Below are 25,210 nucleotides of genomic sequence, written 5' to 3'. Positions count from 1 at the left end.
GTGGCACACATATTATTAAAGTCTTGTAGTCTCCAAATGTCACTGGTGAAAGCTGAAATCCATTATCATTTACTCTCAGAAATGAAGCCCATCATGCTGTGCTCTTGCAGAAAAGAATAAAGAGGTTTAAACCAGAATCTGCATAATCCCAGGTAGAGGCAGAAGCAGCAGTACTGGGAGAAAAAAAAAAGGCATCATCTCTGATATGCCAACTCAGGGGAAAAAATGGCATATATTACAAATCAGGCCATGTGAATGCACAGTACCCAAGAATATGCTTAAATAAGTACACACGTTGTGATGAATCTGTTCAAGGCACTGATGATCATTTTCTAAGCTATTTCATAAAGTTCCTCAGACACACATATATGCGCAATTCTGTAGCTAAAATACAGCTGCCATTCCTTCTATTTTCATTTGGAAGCCAATGGCAGATAAAATGAAAAACCCTGTCTTCAACCCTATCCAAAAAGATCTTCCTCAGAGAATACTTCTTTCATTTATTATTTCTTTCCAAATAAATTTCTAATATTATTCATATGCCTGATTGAAAAATTACGTCTAGTATTAAGTTAAAGGGGAATAAAGAAATGGGTGAGCACATGCCCAGGGCGGAGAAGAAAATGTCCTATATACTCCAGAACCTTGCTCAAACTAAAAGGATAGAAGGGGACAGGTTTCTCAAAGAATCCATTTCTTCTAACAATAACTCAATTTCAAATAATGGTCTTAGCCACTAAAATAATAACTATTAATATTATGTAAAAAACATGGAAAAGAGTTTATAAAATGTAAAAGCAAAAGAAAACATGAAATTTTGTCTATACTATTACTGCAACCTTGAGAAATTATTTATATAGGCATATTTATACCTATAGAGAAAAGGTCATAAAAATATACACAGATATGATGATAGTAATTATTTTTGTGTAGGAGAGTGGTGGCAGTTAAAGATGGATTTTTTCCTTATTCTCTTTATCTGTCATTTCTAATATTATTACAATGAAAATATATTGCTTTTTAATTTAATTTAAATTTTTTTTAATCTTTAATTTTAAAGATACAAGAGGCTAAAGACTCTAAACCCCATCTCCAACTTTTTTGTAGGGAAAATTATGTTCTCAAAGCATTGAATTCACAAGGCTAGGAGAAAATATTACCATTTGCGGCTTACTATATCTGCTACTTATTCATTATGAATTTCTTAAATTGGAGAAGGCCATACCTGCTGGGAGAACTTCGGAAGGATGAGTAAGGAAACCCAAGAAGGAAAGTATCAAGTACAATTGAAGCTAATGAGTTTCCTGGATGTGTACTCACAACATTGATGGTGTTCAGGATAACCTACCCCAAGATATGGCACCTTGGCATAAACTGAAAAAAATTTAAGAAATGTCACATGCAGGAAGGACTTTCTGAACTTTCCCTGAAGTAGGTCACAAAACCCTTATGGGAGAGGGGCCCTCCCTATGCAGGGAGGAAAGGAACATCCTTATTTCCAAGGTGGAAGGATGCTGAAAGGAATCTGAACAGGCCTTGCTCTTTTCCCATATACTACCCTTAGCTCATACTCTGTTATCCTATCGCATTTTTCCACGACTCTCCACACTTCATCAAACCTAGCATGAAAACACTCTGGTTTAATCGCTTCTTCAGGTCTTTGTTTCCTTATTAAGGCTCTTGTGTCATGTAAAAGTTATATTAAATACATCTGTATGCTTTTTTCTTGTTAATCTGCCTTGTTATAGGGGCCTCAGTCAAGAACTTGGTCTACACCAGCTTAAGGTTAGCTCCTTTCCTTCCAATAAAGTGTTCACACGCAGGGAGAGGCAGGAGGTAATACTAGAGGCTTTATTAACATGTGAAGAACTGTGAGTGAATGTGCTACTCACAAAACTGAAAAATTAGTAACCATGGATTTAGACTAGGCATCACAAGATACCAAGTTCAGCTGCTCTTATGAAGTTCTATCAGTGTTCATATCCTTTGCACTATTCCCTTGATAACAAAGATGAGACTCTTTCTTCAACAGAGACTGTCAGCTGTGACAAAATCAGGGAAGATTTCTCACTTGGTGAGTGTCTTTTAGAAAATAATCATGGGGTGGCATAGAGGGAGCTATGGCTAAATATCACCCGGACTTGATCTTTTGCCGCAAGCAGGCTGGTGTTGCCATTGGAAGACTGTGTGAAAGATGGGATGTCAAGTGTGTGATCTGTGACTCCTACATGTGTCCCTGCACCCTGGTGCACATGTGTGATGAATGTAACTATGGCTCTTACCAGGGACGCTGTGTGATCCGTGGAGGCCCCAGAGTTTCAGATGCCTATTTTTGTAAGGAGTGCACCATCCAGGAGAAAGACAGAGATGGTTGCCCAAAGATTGTCAGTTTTGGGAGCTCTAAGACAGATCTCTTCTATGAACGCAAAAAATAGGACTTAAAGAAGAGGTGATTGGTGGGCTGCCTCTTTCTCCCCCAATCAAGCTGCTGCAGCTGCCAAAAGAAATGCCTACAGAAAGGAAGTGGAGCACAGAGCATCACCTGAATTGCCTATTAGTACACTGGCACCTTTCCACCCTTTCCTCTCTTCTCACCCAGACATGGTAGGAATGGAAAAAAAAGATTCTTCACAGAGCACTCTGGCAGACTGTATCACAGAAAAATTGATAGGTTGGTTCATGGCATTCCTTAAATTCAAGAAGCAAGACTGTGTTAACCACATCGAGAAGTTCTGTACACCAAAAGCTTCTAAAACAGGAATGATATATCATTTCAGTCTTCTGTTTGAGGAGCTGACTGTGAAGCTAGCTGCAGTGAGAAGCACGTTCTTGCAGCAGCTCTGATGGCAGTTGTCCTTGATGAAACATCTGCAGGGTGGTAGTGGGCTCTCAGAACAATAAATGTGGGCATTTCATCTTGCAACACCCACCAGGTGGTGCTGGTTCATGTTATTTTTCTTCTAAAAATTGGAAACCCTTAGGGCTTCCCTGGTGGCGCAATGGTTGAGAGTCCGCCTGCCAATGCAGGGGACACGGGTTCGTTCCCCGGTCCAGGAAGATCCCACATGCTGCGGAGCGGCTGGGCCCGTGAGCCATGGCCGCTGAGGCTGCGCGTTCGGAGCCTGTGCTCTGCAACGGGAGAGGCCACAGCAGTGAGAGGCCCGCGTACCGCAAAAAAAAAAAAAAAAAAATTGGAAACCCTTTCTGTTGCTATTGTATTAATAAAGCAGGTGTTTATTTTCTGGTAGTCAGCCCCTTCCCAATTTAATTTTCACTCTAGGAATTTTAGTCACCCAGGAATTTGCGATTCAGAATAAAGGTATTGGGATTCATGTAAAAAGGAAAATAATCATGGTAAGAGAAAGCATTTGTGATGTTTAGGGAAAAAATGTAGAGTTCTTGTTTAAGTATCTACACATGAATTAACCAGTCACAAAGAATAAGTAACATTGAAAGGAACAATACTGATATGTAAGCAAGATACCAAAAAGCAAGAAATCTAATAACCAGACTCTCAACTCTGTGTGTCTACAGCATCAATTGAATAGTTAAAAACCTGAACATGTAATGGTAAAAAGAATAGACACTCTAAGAATGAGCTAAGCAAAGCCAGTTCATACTTTCCCATGGCTAATTTGCATAATGGGAAAAGTGCTTTTGGAGGAAGGTAAAAACACATAGCTTGTTATTTATGTATTTACCAAAATTAAAATGAAGGACAATCAACATACTAAACTACATAATACTGACTTTTGCTCTACAGCTTCAGCAGAGACAGGAAGTCTCACCAAACATTCCATCAGCTCCCCAACATAAGAAAAAAGCGGCCACTTCACTGGGTCACTACTTGAAGGACAGTGTCTCGAACCACAGCAGCCTTTGCATGAGCCACTGTTGTGTGTTAAACCAACTAGGATTTGGGGATTGGGTGTTCCCACAGCTTGACCTAGCCTACCTTGACTACAATAGTCAATTCTAACTTTTCTTTGCCTTAATCAACGTTAACTTTTCTTCTGCCTTGCCATAAAATTGATAATTCAAAAAGAGTCGGGCTTCCCTGGTGGCACAGTGGTTAAGAATCCGCCTGCCAGTGCAGGGGACATGGGTTCAAGCCCTGGTCCAGGAAGATCCCTCATGCTGTGGCGCAACTAAGCCCATGCACCACAACTACTAAGCCTGCGCTCTAGAGCCCACGAGCCACAACTACTGAAGCCCGTGTACCTAGAGCCCGTGCTCTGCAACAAGAGAAGCCACCGCAATGAGAAGCCCGCGCACTGCAACGAAGAGTAGCCCACGCTCACCGCAACTAAAGAAAGCCTGTGCACAGCAACAAAGACCCAATGCAGTCAAAAATTAATAAATTTAAAAAATAAATTTAAAAAAACAAAGTGAATAATGCTAATTTATATATTTATATATATATATATATATATATACACATATACACATATATGAGAAGCAGCAAGGGCTATCCTAAATATTTAGAGTTTTAATGCACATTATATCAATTGACATTAATTGGTGTCCCATGGGGAAAAAAAGGGTTTCATAGTCAAGTAATCCTTAAATCCTAGAGAGTTAAAATGTAAAGTCAAATATTAAAGGCTCTGAAAAGTCCTATACCAAAGAATAGGTGTAACTGCTCAATCCAGCATTTTTCAAGTAGACTAACAATATTTCAGTGAAAAAGAGCTTGGGAAATGCTAATTCTATTCCCCCCAGTCCCCCAAAAAACTAATTTGCATGCTAATAAAATCTGTATCCAGCTACTATTGAAATTTATTTGCATTCCCTAAGCAAATATCACCTGGTAAATGAAGAGGGTGATAGTCAAGATATACTCAGTATATCCCAGACATCTGTCAGTCAGAATGGACTCCATGAAAACCCCCTACTGTGCCAGGCTGTAATTTTTTATTGCTGGATTGTAGGAAGGTCCAGGATGCAGAGGGCAGAGAAAGGGGTAGGTACTCAGAACTGTGGCTATACACCAACTGGTATAATTGATATTTTACATCCAATACTAACTAAACATCAATTGTGCCTAAGGGTAAGTGACAGATAACGTATTTACTTTAAGATTATGATTTGAACATTTCTTCATCTTCACTTGCCTAAAAGGCCTAAGTCTTGCTTAATAATTTATTTCTGAAGACCTTTTATTTTTCAGTGGGTAGTCAACACATTTAACAGGTATGGAAGTCCAGAAAATGTTTAATAGGCATCTATCATGTGCCAGGCACTGTGGTAGATGTTTTCATAAAATTAAACAAGAAAACATGTTTATCTGTAACCCAGGGCATGTTAAGACATTTAATTGATACATACTTGCAGACTGAAATATTGACAGTGCAATAGTTTAACTGGACATTTGACAAATGTAGTTCAAAAAAATTTTTAAGTCTGTTTCATTGTATTGAAACTAAAGACAGAGCATGAACATACCTAGTATACATTTCCTTGTATGGAAAACTATTTGGCTTGTTGAAAGAGTATCTGAATGTAAGTTTTATTTTACAGGTAAAAGATTCTCCTCACCGCCTGGAATCAACTTATTGAACTCTGTTTTCAATAAGAAGCATTTTTTAAAATTTGGAAATGTTCTAGAACATTATAACATGTTCAGAATGGAGTGAAGCAGGAGTTAATTCAACTAATCTTCTACATCTCCTTAACAGCCAAAAATTCATATCTATCTACCAACAAGATATTTTAAGCCCTGTTTTGGATCTAAACATCCAAGGAAATGAAACATTCATATGATGTTTCAGGACCCTATTTTAAACAGGGTCCCTTGGGTGGCTGAGCTAATCAATAATGACCTAAAATATTTCGTAAAAATCTCAGCCACTATCAAATTTAATTTATGTAAATGAAGAACATGATAAGATTGATCCAAGAATTATTCTTGGCTTTGAGAAAATGCTGCCATCAGTGTTTCTTCTATATCCTTTAAAACAAAGGCAGGGATTTGAGGCGTTATTTCAGAGAAAAATGAGTCCTGGATTTTACCAAATAGTAACTCACTATATTCCTCCATGTTTACTCTGGATTCTTCTTTACTTTACTGCTTAAATTATGCTCAAATGCCCTTGACAAACAAGGGAAATATCCAATCTTAATGGCTGAATAGTTCCATCATCATTTATTAATTCTAAGTTTGTTGGGCGCTTTACTCCACTTGAGTTGGCCTTAAATATCCCAGTTTGTGACTCCTTGGTCCAAAATACAAGGCCAGACTCTGCCATCATAAAAGATGATGAAAAAGTTCTTAATCAGTTCTTGTGGGAGAAGCTGCTCAGATCTGTTGTTTTGCCAGTGTTTGTAATCTTTTCTGTTTAAATTACAACTCAGAGTTCAGGAAGTGCTTTCAGATTAAACAGAATGAGATTTAAAATTCTAACTCAGGGGCATACCCCTGACATAATTAGCAGTTAAAATCAATATTGACCCCTATTGTTAGGTGATTACTGAGATAATCCTTGGCTCTAATGCAATATGCTGGGTGAGGCAGTGTAAATTTATGTAATTTATACTCTATTGTGAATTATTTGCCTTCGATTGGATTTATTTAATATGGTACTTCTTTACATCCTTTACAAAGTGTCAGGGAAATACAGTGTGTCTATTTATATAATAAATCAATCATTCCATCACCATTTATTAATTCTGTGTTTGTTGGGAGGAACTGGGATGTTAAGGTAAATTGAATTTCTTATTGACTGAGAGGAAACCAAAAGATAATTAGCTAATATCTTGAAACCTTTCTAAAATGTACATTTACTTCCAGGTAAACGTGATGCATTGAACACTTTCTGATACTCCATTTTTAGGAAAGACAAAGAAAAGTTAGGAGAAGACAGAAACAAAATATTGGAGGATGGAGAGCAGATTGACAAGTGATCCTGACTTAGCAGACCTGAGAAAATTTAATCCTAAAGCAGCACTGAAAGAAACTAAAAGCCAACCAATTATTTCCTCAGAATGATTAAAAGACTCAGAAGACTAGTAATACCTCCAAAAGAGTAGGAAATTGAGCAGGGTTAAAAGCAGGAAGATTGACTGGGAGTCTGCACAAGACTGCTCTAGATATCCTCCCCAAACTACAGAGGACTCTAGATTCACTCTCTGGAGATGAGAATGGAAGGGATTATGGGCTAGAGGATACCAGGGACACAGAGAATAAGGGATATCACACTAAAGATAGGATGATCATATAAAAGCCACATATTGAAAGGTAAGATTGCCAGTTTCTTACCCACGCTTTCATCCAGGACTCACATAGCTAGGCTTTTATTTCTTTCCCAACAGGCAGGAGTTTGGGAAATTTCTCTCTGGAAAAACTTGCCAGCTCCAGAGAATGGAGCCACAGGCATTGATGGGGGATTGCAGGAAGAGGCAGAGGCAATTGAAATGGCCTAGCCTAATCATCCTACACTAAAGCCTTTCAGCTGACAAATCACACACAGAACTTCCAATAAGAACTTTAGTGCCCGCTTCTTAAATATGAAAAACAGAAAAAAAAAAATTTTTTTTCAAATAAACCTAAGTTTGTATTTTTTAAAATGCAGAGAAAAGAAAAAAAAAATTTTTTTTAAAGCCCGTCACTAATGTTCTCTGATTGATAAGAGAAGATACTGAACTGAAAGAAATAAGAGAAGGAGTCTATATGAAAGAAACATTGTCAAAGAGAAACTGCACTGGATAGTTAAACAGGCGAGGAAGACTTTATTCAGGATTATTGCAATAGGGATCAAGACAATTTGCAGTAGGGAAGAGAGATTGAACTCAACTCCAAATACAGTAGGGACAGCTGGGGATTTAGAGCCCACAGGCAGGATGAGGGAGTCGGCAGATGGGAAATTACTACGAAGAAATTTGTTAGGTATCAAAGGTTGGGGGGATGAGGAATTTGATTGGATACCAAGGGCGGGGGAGGGGCGCGGTTGGGGGGAGTCTCACTAAGCTAGCTTAGCAGGATTCTTGCTAAAACTGGGCTGGCAGGCTATGGAGAGGCATAGTCAAGAAGGGGGCTCAGTTCAGAGTTCCTGAACTCTGAGTTGTAATTTAAACAGAAAAGATTACAAACACTGGCAAAACAACAGATCTGAGCAGCTTATCCCACAAGAACTGATTAAGAACTTTTTCATCATCTTTTATGATAGCAGAGTCTGGCCTTGTCATCATCCAGAAATTAAAAATTAGTTCTTGGGAATTAAAAATATGATAGCAAATGCAAAGATTTTAATATGAGAATTGGGAGATAATAGGAAAAACAAAAAATACTATAGAAAATGGAAAAGATAAGAAAATAATCAGATAGGAACTCCTGCTCCTTGCCTAGCCTCCATAACAGCACAGCGATGGGCTGACAGGTTCCCAGAGACACAAAGGAACAGGGCCTTTATGGAGATATCATCTCTCAGAGGGCTGGCCTGCCACTCACTGAAGGTCATCTACATTCTGGGCAGTCAAGAGGTGGCTTAGAATGGGTCCAAGAGCGTGCCACACATCCCCAGTTCTCGCTCTCTGTGTATAATGAGCTCCTGTACCAACCCCATAATTACAATATCAAAAAGTCCCCACGGCACCCACCAAAGCTCCTAAGGAATGAATTAAATTTTCAAACATTCAGACATGACAATTACAGCCTTTGAGTACTTCAAGGTTTGCAGGGTAAATGACCCCAGTTAAAGTATTGATTTATTATTTGAAATCTCCCTCCCCTCATTTCTTTTAACCTTGTGTACCAGCTTTCTATTGTGGCTGTAACAAATTACCAGCAACTTAGTGGCTTAAAATAATATAAATTTATTATCTTACATATCTGTAGGTTAGAAGTCCAACACAGTCTCACTGGGCTAAATCAAGGTGTCAGCAGGGCTGTGTTCCTTCCCAGAAGCTTTAGGAGAGAACACATTTCCTTGTCTTTTCCAGCTTCTAGAGGGAGTTCATCCCTCAGCTCATGGCCCCTTTCCATCTACAAAGCCAACAGATCTAGCCCTTCTCAGATCACAGTGTGCCAACTTTTACTTCCCTCTTCCACTGTTAAGGAGCCTTGTAATTACAGTGAAGCCACCTAGATATTCCCGGATAATCTCAACATCTCAAGGTCATCTGATTAGCAACTTTAATTTCATCTACAACCACAATTCCTCTTTGCCATGTAACCTAACACATTCACGGGTTCCAGAGATTAGGACATAGACACTTTTGGTGGGCCATATTATGCCTGCCACATCCTTATTAAAATTAATTCCAAAAATCTCCCTTTTAAGAAATGTTGTTCTGGAAACATGCAGTAGTAATAGTTAGTTCAAACATTGCTTATTAAACTGAAGTATTAGCAAGTGGTATTAGATCTATGTATTAGGCCAAGAATTAACTCGAACTGATACTGGTAAGCCATGTCTATACAAGGAAAGTATAAGAAATAACCATGCATAGGGGCTATGTGCAGCAGTCAGAAATATCAATTAATCCACCTAAAAGAATTCAGCCCAATTTAGAGAAAATAAAAGAAAACAAATGTTACATGGATAGTATGAACACAGTATTGTTCAATTACTGACTCTCAAAGCACTTTACCAATTTGAACTTGGTGAGCCTTCTAGGCTGGCAAAATAGTTAAATCCCTGCAGGTTGGGCCTCGCTCAAAATTTGATTCCTACTTCCTGAATTGATGTTAGAGTTCTATTAAATCTGACTCTTTAGAGTATTAGAATCATCTGAGATGCCTGTTAAAAATGCAGAATCCCAGGGACTTCCCTGGTGGTCCAGTGGGTAAGACTTGGCACTCCCAGTGCAGGGGCCCTGGGTTCGATCCCTGGTCGGGGAACTAGATCCCACATGCATGCCACAACTAAGATGCCACGAGCTGCAACTAAGACCCAGTGCAGCCAAAATACATAAATAAATAAAAATAAATCTTTAAAAATAATGCAGAATCCCAAATGCCACGACCACAGATTGTGATTCAGTAGGTCTAATGGGGGCCTAAGGAATCTATATTTTTAATGCATTTTTAATGCATGTAACAGGATGTTAAAAATGGCAGCATCTCTATGTCAGTTTCAACTAAGGTGTCATATCAAATAGGATCCCAGCAGGAAGCAGACAGCACACTGAAGCTGGGTAACATGAAGAAAGTTCAATAAAGGGAGTATTCACAAACGATGTGGGCAGATTATAGGGAAACCACAAAGGATGATGCAGTGCCCCTGGTCTAGTAACACCATGGTAACTGCCAACATCCCTAGACCCAAAAACACAAGGGAAGAGAGTTGTTACCAAAATCAGAGGAGAGGAGAGGGCTGCTTGACAAAAAAGCCTCGGTTGAGGGATGCTGGCAGCCCAACAGAACCCAGTAGGAAGGAAGCCAGGGAATTACAAACCCAACCTCACTCTCCTCCCTTCTTCCTGGCTTCTCCCCAGACTCCCTGTTGACCGAACTCCACATAAATCCAGAAGGCAAGGGAGTCCACTGGTGAAGTCCAAATAGGTGGGTGTCTTGGGCCACACAAGAGGATGGATAGGGATAGAGAGCAGGTCTGGAGGGACAAAATGAAGGTATTCTGCATAAGCACCAATACAATAGATAACTTCTGCATAAGCACCAATACAATAGATACCAAGCGAGTGAAAAACACACCTACGCACCCACCCTTTCTATGCACAGAATTTACAAAAGAAAAATTTCCAACCCGTTCCATGACATTGAATGCCTCATCTGTAAAAGGAAGTAAAATAGAGTCAGAGTATGAAAAGAGAGAGGGGGCCCTCATGAGATCACTCCCAGAACTTGCAGTGTATTCCTGGTCATTGAAAGACAGATGGCTCCACTTACCTCTGAAAAAGTCAAAGTGCCCTGAAGCCACAGAATCTAGTCGGCTGGGGGCTACGAGCTGTCTGTACTCTCAGAATTTATAGGCGCAAGAGATGCATGTGTGTTTCCTTTAGAACAGGTGGGCCACATGGGAGAGAGAGCAGGCCTTTCACCGTTTTAGGTCCTGCCCAAGAAGACCTCCTAAAGCAAGATTGAACGTAAAGTGGACCTCTGAATACAACCAGGATAGTGGGAGAAAAAACTTAGGCTGCACTTAGATTACCTCATGCTTAGTCAGTGAATGGGTCCTACAATATAGTGTCTCTGATTCACATTGTCCGGAAAAAGTTTTCATAAAACACTGCTCTGGACTATTTTAATCTGCCTGGGTATTATAAAATGGACAGGAAAAAAGATGATTCACCATGGTGTTCTTTTTCTTGGCATTAAGATTTGAATGGAGTGGTTAAAAATGTAAGTTCTAGATGCAGATTGATTGTAAGAAAACCACATCTCTGCCATTTAGTACCTGGCTGATCTTGGGCAGGTTACCTGGCTTCTTTAAGCACCAACATCACCACCTGCATGTAAAATGACTATAATAATAAACATACCTCCAAGTATAGGAAGGATAAGACAAGATAATCCAGGTTCCTAAACAGAATGCCTGGTACATAGTAATACATAGCAGCTATTTTTATCATCGAAAAGCATATATAGAGTTATTACTATATGTTATAGTTAAATGTTGGCATGCAAAATAACTATAATATACTAGAATAACCAAATTCTAGTATAAAACCCAATTCATCTAAACTCACCCAACTTTGTTTTCATTGAACATTTGTTTTACCCTCAAACACTCAAAACAATAAATTCAGACTTTTGATACATGAGGCTTACTTACTGGTTTTGCTACAAGGAAAGGTAATAGGTTACTTGGTTAATAATCATATATTAAGAGCTCAGTTTGGACTAAAAGCTATATTAAATGCAGTGAGAAACATTATTATTCAAATCAAAAATATATGTGCTGAAGAGATGTTGCCCCAATGGTACTTCAGAGGGAATAAATAGCATTTAATAGAAGACTTCCTGTAGGAATTGAGTTTTGAACTAGATAAGAATGGAGAGATTAACTCTTATTAACAAAGCTGATGTTAGGAGGATTTTCAGGCAGCGGACAATAGCTTGGCAAGGGTGGTGAACTGGGAAGTAAACAGTCATGAACTGGGTACCACACACAGCAAGACTCAAGAGAGGAGCACATGGGCTGTACTGGGAGCAAAGCAGTGAAATCAGATAAAGAGAAAACCTCTCCTTGCTATAAATCATCCAAGTACCTCGAAGTTCACTGGTGCACAAAAATGTGTGTGGTCAGTAGTAATTTCTATGGCTTCAAAAATGAGAGCTTTCTGAATCCCTCTGAAAATTAAGTGAAAATTGTTATTGTAAGAGAGAGTATAGGTCATTAATGATTACTACTGATAAAAGTTCAGCTATTTCTGTGGCAGAACATAGAACACAAGGAAGACGTTTGGGAATTAATTATATCTTCCTGGACTTTTAAGAATTTCTCAGATTCTTATTTTCTTCTGTGAATCAGGTAAAATTGCTAATACACTTGCCTTCCATGGTGAGGTCTAACAATACACTCATAATAATGATGCTACAGAAAATGCCCTTGGAGTGTGATAGATTTCAGGAGATAATTAATTCTGCTCCCTTCCTTTCTCACTCACCCCACACCACTACCAGCACTACTTCTAATCAATTTTAAACTTGAACAAAAATCTATAAGGTTTCAAATGACCAGATGACATGTTTATTTCTATAGTGATTAATTTCCTCAAAAAAAAAAAAAGGAAAATTTCCCAAAGTAATTGGATTGGTTTAATTGACACTCTCTAGGTTTGAAGCCAATGAAAACCCTAAAAAGCTTTTTACCTCCTGCATTTCTAACCTGAATGATCTTTAAGATCAAGAAAAACAAGAGGTCAGCAAGAGAAAAGAAAGCAACCCCAGCTCAACAAGAAGACTTAAAAACTGTAAAAATCCCTTTACAATTCTGGTGATAGGGAATAAAAGCAATACCTGAGTTTCAAGCTGATGGTGCTGTATCAGAAATTTTTGAGTAATTTTCATGTTTATAGGGCAGGAGAGCAGAAATTGACTCTTGGCATATCTAAAATGCCTAAAAATGATATATACACTGTCATCATGTTTGCAAATTAAATAATAAGGAAGTAATGTATTCCTAAGCCACAGAAAGACACATCCAGAAAAATTAAATGGTTGCATTAAAATAATCCCACTAGCCAGCCACCTCCAGCTAGGCTAGTTTCTTTTATCACAGTCTAGTTTCCATTTCATTAACCTTTGGGTCAGAGCTTCCAGAAAACTGTTGGCTACGTCTCAAACAGAGAGATAAATGTGAAAAACATTCTGATCAGGGAGGGATTCTGGGAATAAGACAGCAGCCACAATATAGTTTTTAAATCTCCCCAAATTCCCCCATAAAAACAGACAGAGCAACTAGGATACCAAACTCAAAAACTTATGAACAATATTTACATCAAATAGTGACAATTAAGTGATAAGATTTCCCCAGGAACCTGAATATATGAGCAGATTGGGATAAACCACCAGCAGCCACAAGACCTGTGTGGTATTCCCTGCCATGTAGGAGTAAAGAGAAAGAAGCAAAAGTATCTGATGGATCTGAGGACACGAAAACCCAAAAATAGCCAACAAGTTCTCACTGGAAAACACAGTGGGCCGATGTGAACGCAGTGGCTGAAACTCAGATGAACTCAGTACATTTCCATTTGTAGTGCGATAGGGAGAACTGAGGGCCTGGGGGAGCTTGGTTCCTACAAAGCCTCAAAACTAATCAGACACAGCTCCCTTCCAGAACGAAACCCACAAAAGATAAACTGCAGGGAGGAGACGCCAACTTCAGCAGGACATGGATAACACAGACGAAAAAAGAAAAGAACAGATAAAAAGTTGAGGTGGGAAACAGACATAAATACAGTTAATTCAGGTAAGGTCATCTGGTCAATCCATGACCATTAAGATGAACCCAGTCATCCAAATCTAATACTTTTTCATTTTTTATCCAGATGTTTGTTATCATGTGGGCAAAGACTAAGAATACTAAGTAAAATGAAGCTTAAGAAATGAATAGAAGAATATTACACTTGAATATAGTTTTTTTTTGGCTGTAAGAGTCTATGAGAAAAACAAATGGATAGTTTTATGTCAGAAAACTAAATACCACAAAATATTTTAATACAACTGCCATTCCACCTTCATGGTATAACATATAAGGGCAACCAACATTTATGGAGGATTCAATCTGTTGCAGGCTCCGTTCCAAGTACTTTACAGGAATGACCTCACTTAATCCTGATAACAACCTTCATTATTCCCATTTTAAAGATGAGGAAACTGAAACTAAGATAAGTGACTAGTCTAAGGAAACACAGCTAATAAATGACAAAGCCAGTTCAAATACAGATCTGCTTGATTCCAAAACCCATTTATTTAACATTTGTTTATTATTTACAATAAAAACTCATATTGTAAAATAACTTGATGTTGAAAAATTAAAACCTGGTATTAACAAATAACATATTCCCAAATGGCTAAAATTTACATTTCACTGTATCTCTTAACAGTTTCCATTGAAAAGACATGGATAAGCAAAAAGAATTCCTTGAAGTAAACATATACACTGGTTCCTTTTTTTTTTGTGGCATGTGGGATCTTACTTCCCCGACCAGGGGTTTGGCCCAAGTGCCCTGCAGTGGAAGCACAGAGTCTTAACCACTGGACCACTAGGGAAGTCCCTAGACTGGTTCCTTAAAATAGTCCACAGCAAAAGTTTTGCTCATTCACGTCTCCATAGTTCTTTTGCGATAAGAGGACTATTTCTGACTAAAGGGATATGATACTTCCACTGTATATATCCAAATCCTACTTAACCTTCAAACATGAGTTCATTCTCTTCTTTCATGTATCTTTCTCCTATCGCTCTGGAAATTACTTCCATTTCTACTTAATTCCTACAGTTATTGTATCCAGCACATGGTTTAGCATATAATTAACCCCCAGTAATAATAAGAGTATTTGAAGTAAGAAAAACCAGATTTACCCTTCTGCCTGAAACCACCAAAAAAACAAACAAAATATAACAAAACAATGATTTTCATGACACTGGACAGCAGGCAATGAAGAACAGTGATCCTTGAGAGATAAGAAACAAATAAGAAGAGACCTACATTTGTGCCAGTATACTGCCTTGAGAGAATTTCCAGGCTGCAGCCCAAGGAGAGGGAATCCAGTGGGGGAAGTCAGCTGACTCCCTGGGTTGAAAAGACTGAGAGCCTGGAAAGACCAAAGCAGCTAGAATGTATACAACAGAAAACCAATAAAGAGACTTTCACAGAGAGAGAACTCCAGAGATCTGTAGAGAATCTCTCTAAAAATTGAGCAAGGTACTGATTTGCACATAAATGTGAGGAAATCATCTGAGTCTGGGGAAAGAATTGCCTGAAAGGATTAGAAAGAACCATACCTAGAGTTCACCTAAGTCTGAGAACAGTGCCTGTTCCCTCAAGGCAGACAGGGAAACATCACACTGCATCATCGGTCACTGGGTAGGGTACTCAAGAGTGTTGCCTCAGAAGTGGGGAATAATTACCCTAGACTAACACAATTCTAGGTGAGCTGAACAAACTTTAAAATAAGACCAGGTAAGAATAAACTGTTTCCAAATAACTGCAGTCCAAAATAAAGCACAAAAATACTTACAGGAATACAAAATGTCTGGCATCCAAGTAAAAATTACCAAGCATGCAAAGAAGCAGGAAAATATAAATCTTAACGAGGAAAAAAAATCAATCAATTAAAACTGACCCAGAACTGATACAAATGTTAGAATTAACAGACAAGGACATTATAATAGTTGTTACAACTATATTTCATATTTTCAAAAACTTAATAGAGACAGGGAAGATATTAAAAAAAAAACACAACCCAAATCAACTTCTAGAGATGAAAACTACAATGTCTAAAAGGAGAAATACACTGGAAGGGATTAATGTCGGGTTAGATGTTGTAGAAGAAAATATTAACTTGAAGGCATATTAATAGAAACTTTCCAAAATGAAACACAGAGAGAAAAAAAGAATTTTAAAAATGAATGGAGACTCAGTGAGCTGTGGGACAACTTCGAGGGGTCTAACATGCTTGTGCTGGAGTCCCAAAGAAGAGGAGATAGGGGGTGAAAATTTTTTAATGAATAATTGATGAAAATTTTACAAATTTAATTGAAATTAACCCACAGAACCAAGAAGCTCACTTACCTCAAGAAACATGAGAAAATGACACCAAAACACATCATAATAAAATTACTCAAAGCAGTGATAAAAAGAAAAAACTTTAAAACAGTCAGGGAAACAGACATATTATATAAACAAGAGCAAATATAAGGATGACAGCAGATTTCTCATGGGCAACACGGTACAGAAAAAGACATGGAGCAACATCTTTAAAGTAATAAAAGAAAAATATGTCAATATGATTGCCTATGTAGAAAATATAATGGAATCTACAGAAAAGCAACTAGAACTAAGAAGTGAGGTTTGCAATTCTGCAGGATCAAAGATCAATATACAAGAACCAATTGTATTTTTATATACAATCAGTGAGTAATCAGAAATTAAAATTCAAAAAACAATGCAATTTATAACAACATTAAAAATACAAAATACTTAGGGATAAATCTGACAAAAGATATACAATGCAAAGATGCAAAAGATGTAAAACCTATACACGGAAAACTATAAAATGTTGCTGACAAAAATGTTAAAAGACCTAAATGAATGGAGAGATACATCATGCTTATAGGTCAGGATATACAATACTGTTGTGAGATCAATTATCCCCAAATTGATCTATAGATCCCCCCAAAATCCCAGGATGCTATTTTGTAAAAATTGTTAAGTTGATTCTAAAATTCATATGGCAATTCAAGGAACCTAGAACAGGCAAAACAACTTTGAGAAAGAGTAGCCAGGGGCTTCCCTGGTGGTGCAGTGGTTAAGAATCTGCCTGCCAATGCAGGGGACACGGGTTTGAGCCCTGGTCCAGGAAGATCCCACGTGCCACAGAGCAACTAAACCCATGCGCCACAACTACTGAGCCTGCGTTTTAGAGCCCGCGAGCCACAACTACTGAAGCCCGCGAGCCACAACTACTGAAGCCCGTGTGCCACAACTACTGAAGCCTGCATGCCACAACTACTGAAGCCCATGCACCTAGAGCCCGTGCTCCACAACAAGAGAAGCCATCGCAATGAGAAGCCCGTGCACCACAACAGAGAGTAGTCACCAATCTCAGCAACTAGAGAAAACCCGTGTGCAGCAGCGAAGACCCAATGCAGCCAAAAATTAAATAAATGAATAAAATAAAATAAATTTTAAAAAAACAGTCAAGTGAGAGGATCTGATTTTAAAAATTATCATAAAGCTACTGTATTCAAGATAGTTTGGTGTTTGCACAAAGGTACACAAATAAATCAATGGAACACAGTACAGAGTTCAGCAATAAAATTACATTATGTGAACAACTGATTTTTGTTTGCTTTTGCCACTTCCAGTAAGCAAACTTACCAGTGAGGAGAGGGGAGGTGGGAGGGGGAATATAGGGGTAGGGGATTAAGAGGTCCAAACTATTATGTATAAAATAAGCTACAAGGGCATATTGTACAACACAGGGAATATAACCAATATTTTATAATAACTATAAATGAAGTATAACCTTTAAAAATTGTGAATCACTATACTGTACACCTGTAACACGTAATATTTTACATCAACTATACTCCCAATTTTTTTTTTCTTGGCCATGCCGTGTGGCTTGTGGGATCTTAGTTCCCCAACCAGGATTGAACTCGGGCCCTCACTGTGAAAGCACTGAGTCCTAACCACTGAACCACCAGGGAATTCCCTACTTCAATTTTTTGAAAAAGAATATTACAACCAAAAAATATAGAAAAAAACCCAGAGTAAATAGTATGCACTTGCATAATACGATAAATACATAGGTTTAACTTAAGGGATATTTTTGCTATTTTCCCTATAGATACATTTGGAAGACAAAATGTCTGAATTGCTCTAAAAATTTCCCCATATTCTAAATAAAATACAAGTAATCTTATTAATTTTTCAAAGAAGGTACCAAAACTGATTTCAAATGTTTCCAAATGACAGTCAAACCAAGATAAAAATAAAGAGAAAAATAAAATTAGCAATCCAATGTGCAAGAACAAACTAAGTAGCATCTCAAACTATTAGGAAGGGAAATAACACCTTTACCAGATAAAATTCTTCTAAGCATCATTTATAAGGGTGGCTCATATTTTATCTCAGAATTTTTACCTAGAAGCCTCAGGATTTATTCTTCTATACCTTGCTACCTTTCCCAAATGTTTTTTCAAAACCATGAGTGGACACTGAATTTAAATAGTTAGTCCTAAGATAATGAGGTAGCTATTCATATTTGGAAAGTACTCCAAAGTCACTCAGAATTTTAAGAAGGCTTTCAAAATATTCAAATGTGAGAAATGATTCAAAATTTTTTTAAATTTCTTTTTCCAAAAGGATTTATAGCCCTCATCAATAGAGTTGTTACAAGCTGATGAAATCTCATCACTGCACCCCCAACAAGGAAAAAAAAATCTCCATATAATTTCCTGTGTCAAAAGGGTTAATGAAGACTCATAATTAAGAAACTTCTTTTTCAAACTGAACCCTAGAGTTTTGTGCATTTAACACTACTGGGGTCCTCTAGGTTTGAAGCCAAGTTTGCCAACCTGGCATAGTAGAAAAAAACACATGGATTCTTGTCCTGATCAGCCTTTACAAACGATAACAGATTAGGTAAGTGAGTTTGCCTCTCTATAATTCTGCATTGAAAATGGGGGCATTAGTCTGGAAATTTCTCATGTTGACATATGACTATGTCTAAGACAGCAGGCTTTCAGCACCATGGACAGTCACAACAAGGAGGAAAAGGACACTGACTCAAGCAGAAAAACCAAGTGTTGTTTTAGAAGCCATTGTAGCAAAAGTTCACAGTTTTACTACTTCAAGTTAATGTGGTACTTATGATAATAAGAAAATCTTTCCATTTTCATTTTTTGTAACCATCTTTCAAAATTATGAACATCTTGGAATATAACACAATTTGTGAAGAAAATCTCTGTATCTATGAAGTGTTCCAATGAATAGTAATTGAAGATTTATACAGGAAATGCCTCAAAAGATGTAAATATACACACAAAAATTAATAAAAAAGTGAATTGAAAGTACATTAAATTTTATGCTCTTCAATTGAATATTGGTAACTTGAAAATAATGAACAGTTTCAACTGTATCAACTAAAAATGTCAGACACATACAAATATTGTTAATCAACTTAAACAGTGTTAAAGTTGTTATCATAACATGTCTTAGAATTTACCATCAAAGTCATCCTAAATTATTTTAGGGTCCAATGCCTTCCCCAAAGATGGCAAAATCACATTCTAACACTGCTTTCTATCTACCTCAATATTTAAAAGCAAATGAAGTCAGGTTAAAAGAAAGTCAAATCTTTCAACAATAAAATTACATTATGTGGACAACTGATTTTTGTTTGCTTTTGCCACTTCCAGTAAGCAGACTTACCAGTGAGGAGAGGGGAGGTGGGAGGGGGAATATAGGGGTAGGGGATTAAGAGGTCCAAACTATTATGTATCTTATATCCTTAAGTATGTACATTCATAGAGTCTAATATTTTTCAAGTTTCCTTGGTGATGGGGAAAGAGGAAGGTCTGTGGAAAAGGTATGGTGTGGCTTTATGAATTTATTCATTTGTTTATTAATGCTACAAGTCTACACTTGGAAATACTGCCATGTGATGGGAATCTAACAGTGAAGAAATAAACACGGTTCTTCTCACTGTCTAATACTGAGCTTCTTGCTAGGACAGTAACTCCACATTTGTTGCAGTGTGGAATGAAGAGACTGACTTTGGAGACAGCAAGAAAGCCTGTTGTACCTCTTCTAAGGAACAGCTTTCTACTCTCACAATACAAAAGAGAAAGACAGAAAAAGAGGGAAAAAGGGGTGAGTTAATTGTGCATTTTCACAAGTGGAAGTTCTTACCATTTTATAAAGAAGAAAGGAAAAAGAGACAGCTATGCATACGGAAACTCCCCCAACTCACAGATATGGCCCGATCTGAGGCCTGCAACCTGTCAGATTTACATTCCTCCACCTTGGGGTCAAATGAGGAAGAGAAGTAATTTGATAGGATGAGCAATAAGGTAACATTGAATACTCAACCCAGACGACTATGGCGTAACTTTCTATTTAACTTTCTTTTTGGAGGAAATGTCATTATCAAAATACAATTTTTACATATGGATAAGCATACAGATGACTGTCATCTTTTCAACAGATCTGTTTCTCTGAAGCCTCCACCATTCAAAAGATAATTAAGCCAACCATTTTTTTAAAAAAAGGACCCATTTATGATGTTTTAAAGGGAATGACATATATTTGCATCACACGGGGCAAAACTGGTAGTTCAAAATTCTAAACTATGCGTGTAATATGGTTAGGTGCAGCATTATCCAAAAAAGCAGAACTAAAGCAAAGACCATCCCAGCACATTACAAAGGTACAAGGAAAAATAACACATCTAGTTGATGTGAGTCACTGTTTTTATGGATCAAAGCCCAAAAACTGAAGCCAACAAACCGCTTATATTTATTAATTTTCAAGGTTTTATATATAAGAAAATTGATGATGTTTCATAGTAAAATTGATTTAAATCAACCTATTATTGATTTGTTTACCTAAACAGTTTCATCCTTTAATTTTTTGAAAAGATAATATTGAATTAACAATCCAATTTTTCTATATGCAAACCTAAATAGAAAAAAAAAAAAACCATCACCATACTCACACACAATGTATAGCAAAGTAATACTCCCACTGTGTGAGCCATCTAGCCTAGCAATTATGAACTGAATAAAACAACAGACTAGACTGAACTCCCTTTCTTATTCCTGAAATACTACAAAAACATCTATCATGATTTTATTTACCAAATATTTACTAAGTAATTACCATTTTCCCTGTCCACTATGCAAAGAGGTAGAAGAGACTATGAAAGAAATATAAGTTTTCACATTTGACATAAGGGGCTTACACTTTAACTGAAGGGGTATCTTGCAGGTCTTCCTAACAGTTGACTGACACAGGATATTTTATCCTGGTTGTTTTCCAGTTGGGACATAATCTCTATCCCATGTAACAGCATTAGGGTGTTATCTTAAGAGCAGAAACATTGATACCTTCCATATAACAACTACAGCAATTCTCAGGGTACACACACCACATACACAGTAGAAAATCAAACATTTTTCTATTGTATGACAGTGTATGAGAGACCAAGCTCCCCCCAAACTCTTTTAATAATGAATTACATGCAAAGATTAGGATTGTTTTCTGAGCATTTTTATAATCCATCACTCAACACAAGTATAAATTATAGTTTCTGAAACTAAAAGTACTATACAGCAAAAAAATTCCTTTATGAATAGACCAATTCTAAAACAGTATTAACATCTTCATAACATTGTTCTATTTAGCTGAACTGATATGACAGATGAATTATTGCAAACTGAAATTCTTCACTTGCACTTAATTTCCTGTTTAAAAACAAATCAAAACCCACAACACTATGCTCAAGTACACTTCTAGCTCATTACAAGCTGACCAATTGAAGTCAAATCTATGTATTCCGCTTAATGGAAACTAAATTTAACTGTTTTCCACAATTTGGAGCAGTAAAACAACCACTAGCCTTACAGTCACAAAGGATGGTTCAAGACCCAGCTTTGCCACATACTAATCAGCTAATCTTGGGCAACTCATCTAACTTCTTGTCACTTCAGATTTCTCACCTGCAAGTTGAGAAGCTGTGATGCAATGCATTCAGCTTCCCACTCCATCTCTAAAGGCTCTACTGTTTTAAGACTCTGGCATTTACTGAAGCTCTAATAACATCTCATTCGACCCAAATGACATTCCATATAACTACAGTCACAACCAACACAAGCCACGTCTTTATATGTCATTCTTGTGAATTCACCCATTTTTACCTGAATATGTAGAAAGCTACAGACCATTTCTATGAATTGGCAGAATTTTTTACAAACGAGTAATTCAGACCGTCACTTTGACCTTTCAAGAGGAAGTTATTATTGTTCTTCTATCATTCAGGGTTCTTGTAGAAAACAGATGACATACTCAAATAGGGTAATTTAAGGAGAGTTAAGTAAAATTTTACAGAGATGCAAGAAGGGTGTAAGAAAAACCACAAGGCATGGTACAATGTCTTGGGACTAGTAACATACCCAGTTACCCCCCTTAAAGTAGCAAGAAAAGGGAGAGTTGCAGGAAACTAGAGACAGACAGGCTATGTGGAGAGGACCATCTTACAGTAGCTCTGATCTTAGATACAGGGACACAACCAGCTCAATGTGACCTTGCAAATGGAGAGTCAGGGTAATAAAAATCTTGCCCTCACAATGTCCACTCCCTCTAATTTCTAAGCAATGCTCCCCACTGGCCAAACTCAAATAGATGCTGAGGCCAAGAGAACTCTGGGGTTGTATTTCATACAGGTTGATTTCCTGGAGTACACACTGGAGAAAGATCAAGAACTAAACATGCAAAGGGAAATAGATCTAACACAATCCTCTTCCCTCTAAGAAGGCTAGATTCTCATAGAGTTACACTAGTCCTGTCTTTGCCTGAAGCTTCTTTAATGGTGTCATGAGTACAAACCACTGTCTACTGAATGAACGAAATGGGCTGGATCCCTTCCAAATCCTGACATGTATTTAACATTCAGATAATCTTTATTCTATTTTTAAGGTCTTTATTGGAGTATAACTGGTTTACAATGGTGTGTTTCTGCTGTATAACAAACTGAATCAGCTATACATATATATATACATCCCCATATCTCCTCCCTTTTGCATCTCCCTTCCACCCTCCCTATGCCACCCCTCCAGGTGGACAAAAATCACGGAGCTGATCTCCCTGTGCTATGCGGCTGCTTCCAACTAGCTATCTATTTTACATTTGGTACTGTATATATGTCAATGCTACTCACTCATTGCATCCCAGCTTACCCTTCCCCCTACCCGTGTCCTCAAGTCCATGTTCTATGTCTGCGTCTTTATTCCTGTACTGCCCCTACGTTCGTCAGAACCAATTTTTTTTTTTAGATTCCATATATATATGTGTTAGAATACGCTATTTTTCTCTTTCTAACTTACTTCTCTCTGTATGACAGTCTCTAGGTCCATCCACCTCGCTACAAATAACTCAATTTCATTTCTTTTTATGGCTGAGTAATATTCCATTGTATATATATGCCACATCTTCTTTATCCATTCATCTGTGAATTGACACTTAGGTTGTTTCCATGTCCTGCCTATTGTAAATAGAGCTGCAATGAACATTGTGGTACATGACTCTTTTTGAATTATGGTTTTCTCAGGGTATATGCCCAGTAGTGGGATTGCTGGGTCGTATGGTAGTTCTATTTTTAATTTTTTGAGGAACCTCCATACTGTTCTCCACAGTGGCTGTATCAATTTACATTCCCACCAACAGTGCAAGAGGGTTCCCATTTCTCCACACCCTCTTCAGCATTTGTTGTTTGTAGATTTTTTGATGATGGCCGTTCTGACTCATGGGAGGTGATAGCTCATTGTAGTTTTGATTTGCATTTCTCTAATGATTAGTGATGTTGAGCATCCTTTCATGGGTTTGTTGGCAATCTGTATATCTTCTTTGGAGACATGTCTATTTAGGTCTTCTGCCCATTTTTGGATTGGGCTGTTTGTTTTTTTGATATTGAGCTGCATGAGCTGCTTGTATATTTTGGAGATTAATCCTTTGCCAGTTGCTTCGTTTGCAAATATTTTCTCCTACTCTGAGGGTTGTCTTTTTGTCTTATTCATGGTTTCCTGTGCTATGCAAAAACTTTTAACTTTCGTTAGGTCCCATTTCTTTACTTTTCTTTTCCCATTTCTCTAGGAATTGGGTCAAAAAGGATCTTGCTTGGATTTATGTCATGTAGTGTTCTGCCTAAGTTTTCCTCTAAGAGTTTGATAGTGTCTGGCCTTACATTTAGGTCTCTAATCTATTTTGAGGGTTTTATTTGTGTATGGTGTTAGGGAGTGTTCTAATTTCATTCATTTACATGTAGCTGTCCAGTTTTCCTAGCACCACTTATTGAAGAGGCTCTGCTTTCTCGATTGTATATTCTCGCATCCTTTATCAAAGATAAGGTGACCGGGCTTCCCTGGTGGCGCAGTGCTTGAGAGTCCACCTGCTGATGCAGGGGACACAGGTTCATGCCCCAGGCCGGGAAGATACCACATTCCATGGAGCGGCTGGGCCCATGAGCCATGGCTGCTAAGCCTGCGCATCTGGAGCCTGTGCTCTGCAACAGGAGAGGTCACAACAGTGAGAGGCCAGCATACCGCAAAAAAAAAAAAAAAAAAAAAAAAAAGATAAGGTGACCATATATGCATGGGTTTATCTCTGGGTTTTCTATCCTGTTCCATTGATCTATATTTCTGTTTTTGTGCCAGTGCCATACTGTCTTGACTACTGTAGCTTTGTAGTATAGTCTGAAGATGGGGAGCCTCATTCCTCCAGCTCCATTTTTCTTTCTCAAGATTGTTTTGGCTATTCGGGGTCTTTTGTGTCTCCATACAAATTTTAAGATTTTTTGTTCTAGTTCCATAAAAAAATGCCATTGGTAGTGTGATAGGGATTGCATTGAATCTGTATATTGCTTTGGGTAGTATAGTCACTTTCACAATGTTCATTCTTCCAATCCAAGAACATGGTATATCTCTCCATCTGTTTGTATCATCTTTAATTTCTTTCATCAGTGTCTTATAATTTTCTGCATACAGGTCTTTTGTCTCCTTAGGTAGGTTTATTCCTAGATATTTTATTATTGTTGTTGCAATGGTAAATGGGAGTGTTTTCCTGATTTCACTTTCAGATTTTGCATCATTAGTGTATAGGAATGCAAGAGATTTCTGTGCATTAATTTTGTATCCTGCTATTTTACCAAATTCATTGATTAGCTCTAGTAGTTTTCTGGTAGCATCTTTAGGAATCTCTATGTATAGTATCATGTCATCTGCAAATGGTGACAGTTTTACTTCTTCTTTTCCAATATGGATTCCTTTTATTTCTTTTTCTTCTCTGATTGCTGTGGCTAAAACTT

At 37.6% G+C, this 25,210-nt stretch overlaps 1 protein-coding gene and 1 pseudogene across 1 annotated transcript in view; one reads left to right on the top strand and one right to left on the bottom strand.

Annotated features, from left to right (window-relative positions):
- The window catches only part of RASGEF1B (RasGEF domain family member 1B), a 577,487-nt gene that overhangs the window by 535,394 nt on the left and 16,883 nt on the right, over window positions 1-25,210 (bottom strand). The window lies entirely within an intron of this gene.
- LOC132425371 (PHD finger-like domain-containing protein 5A pseudogene) lies at window positions 2,121-2,435 on the top strand (annotated as a pseudogene).

The sequence above is a fragment of the Delphinus delphis genome, chromosome 5 (assembly GCF_949987515.2).
Source record: "Delphinus delphis chromosome 5, mDelDel1.2, whole genome shotgun sequence".
NCBI lineage: Eukaryota > Metazoa > Chordata > Mammalia > Artiodactyla > Delphinidae > Delphinus > Delphinus delphis.
This window is presented reverse-complemented; position numbering and strand designations above follow the sequence as displayed.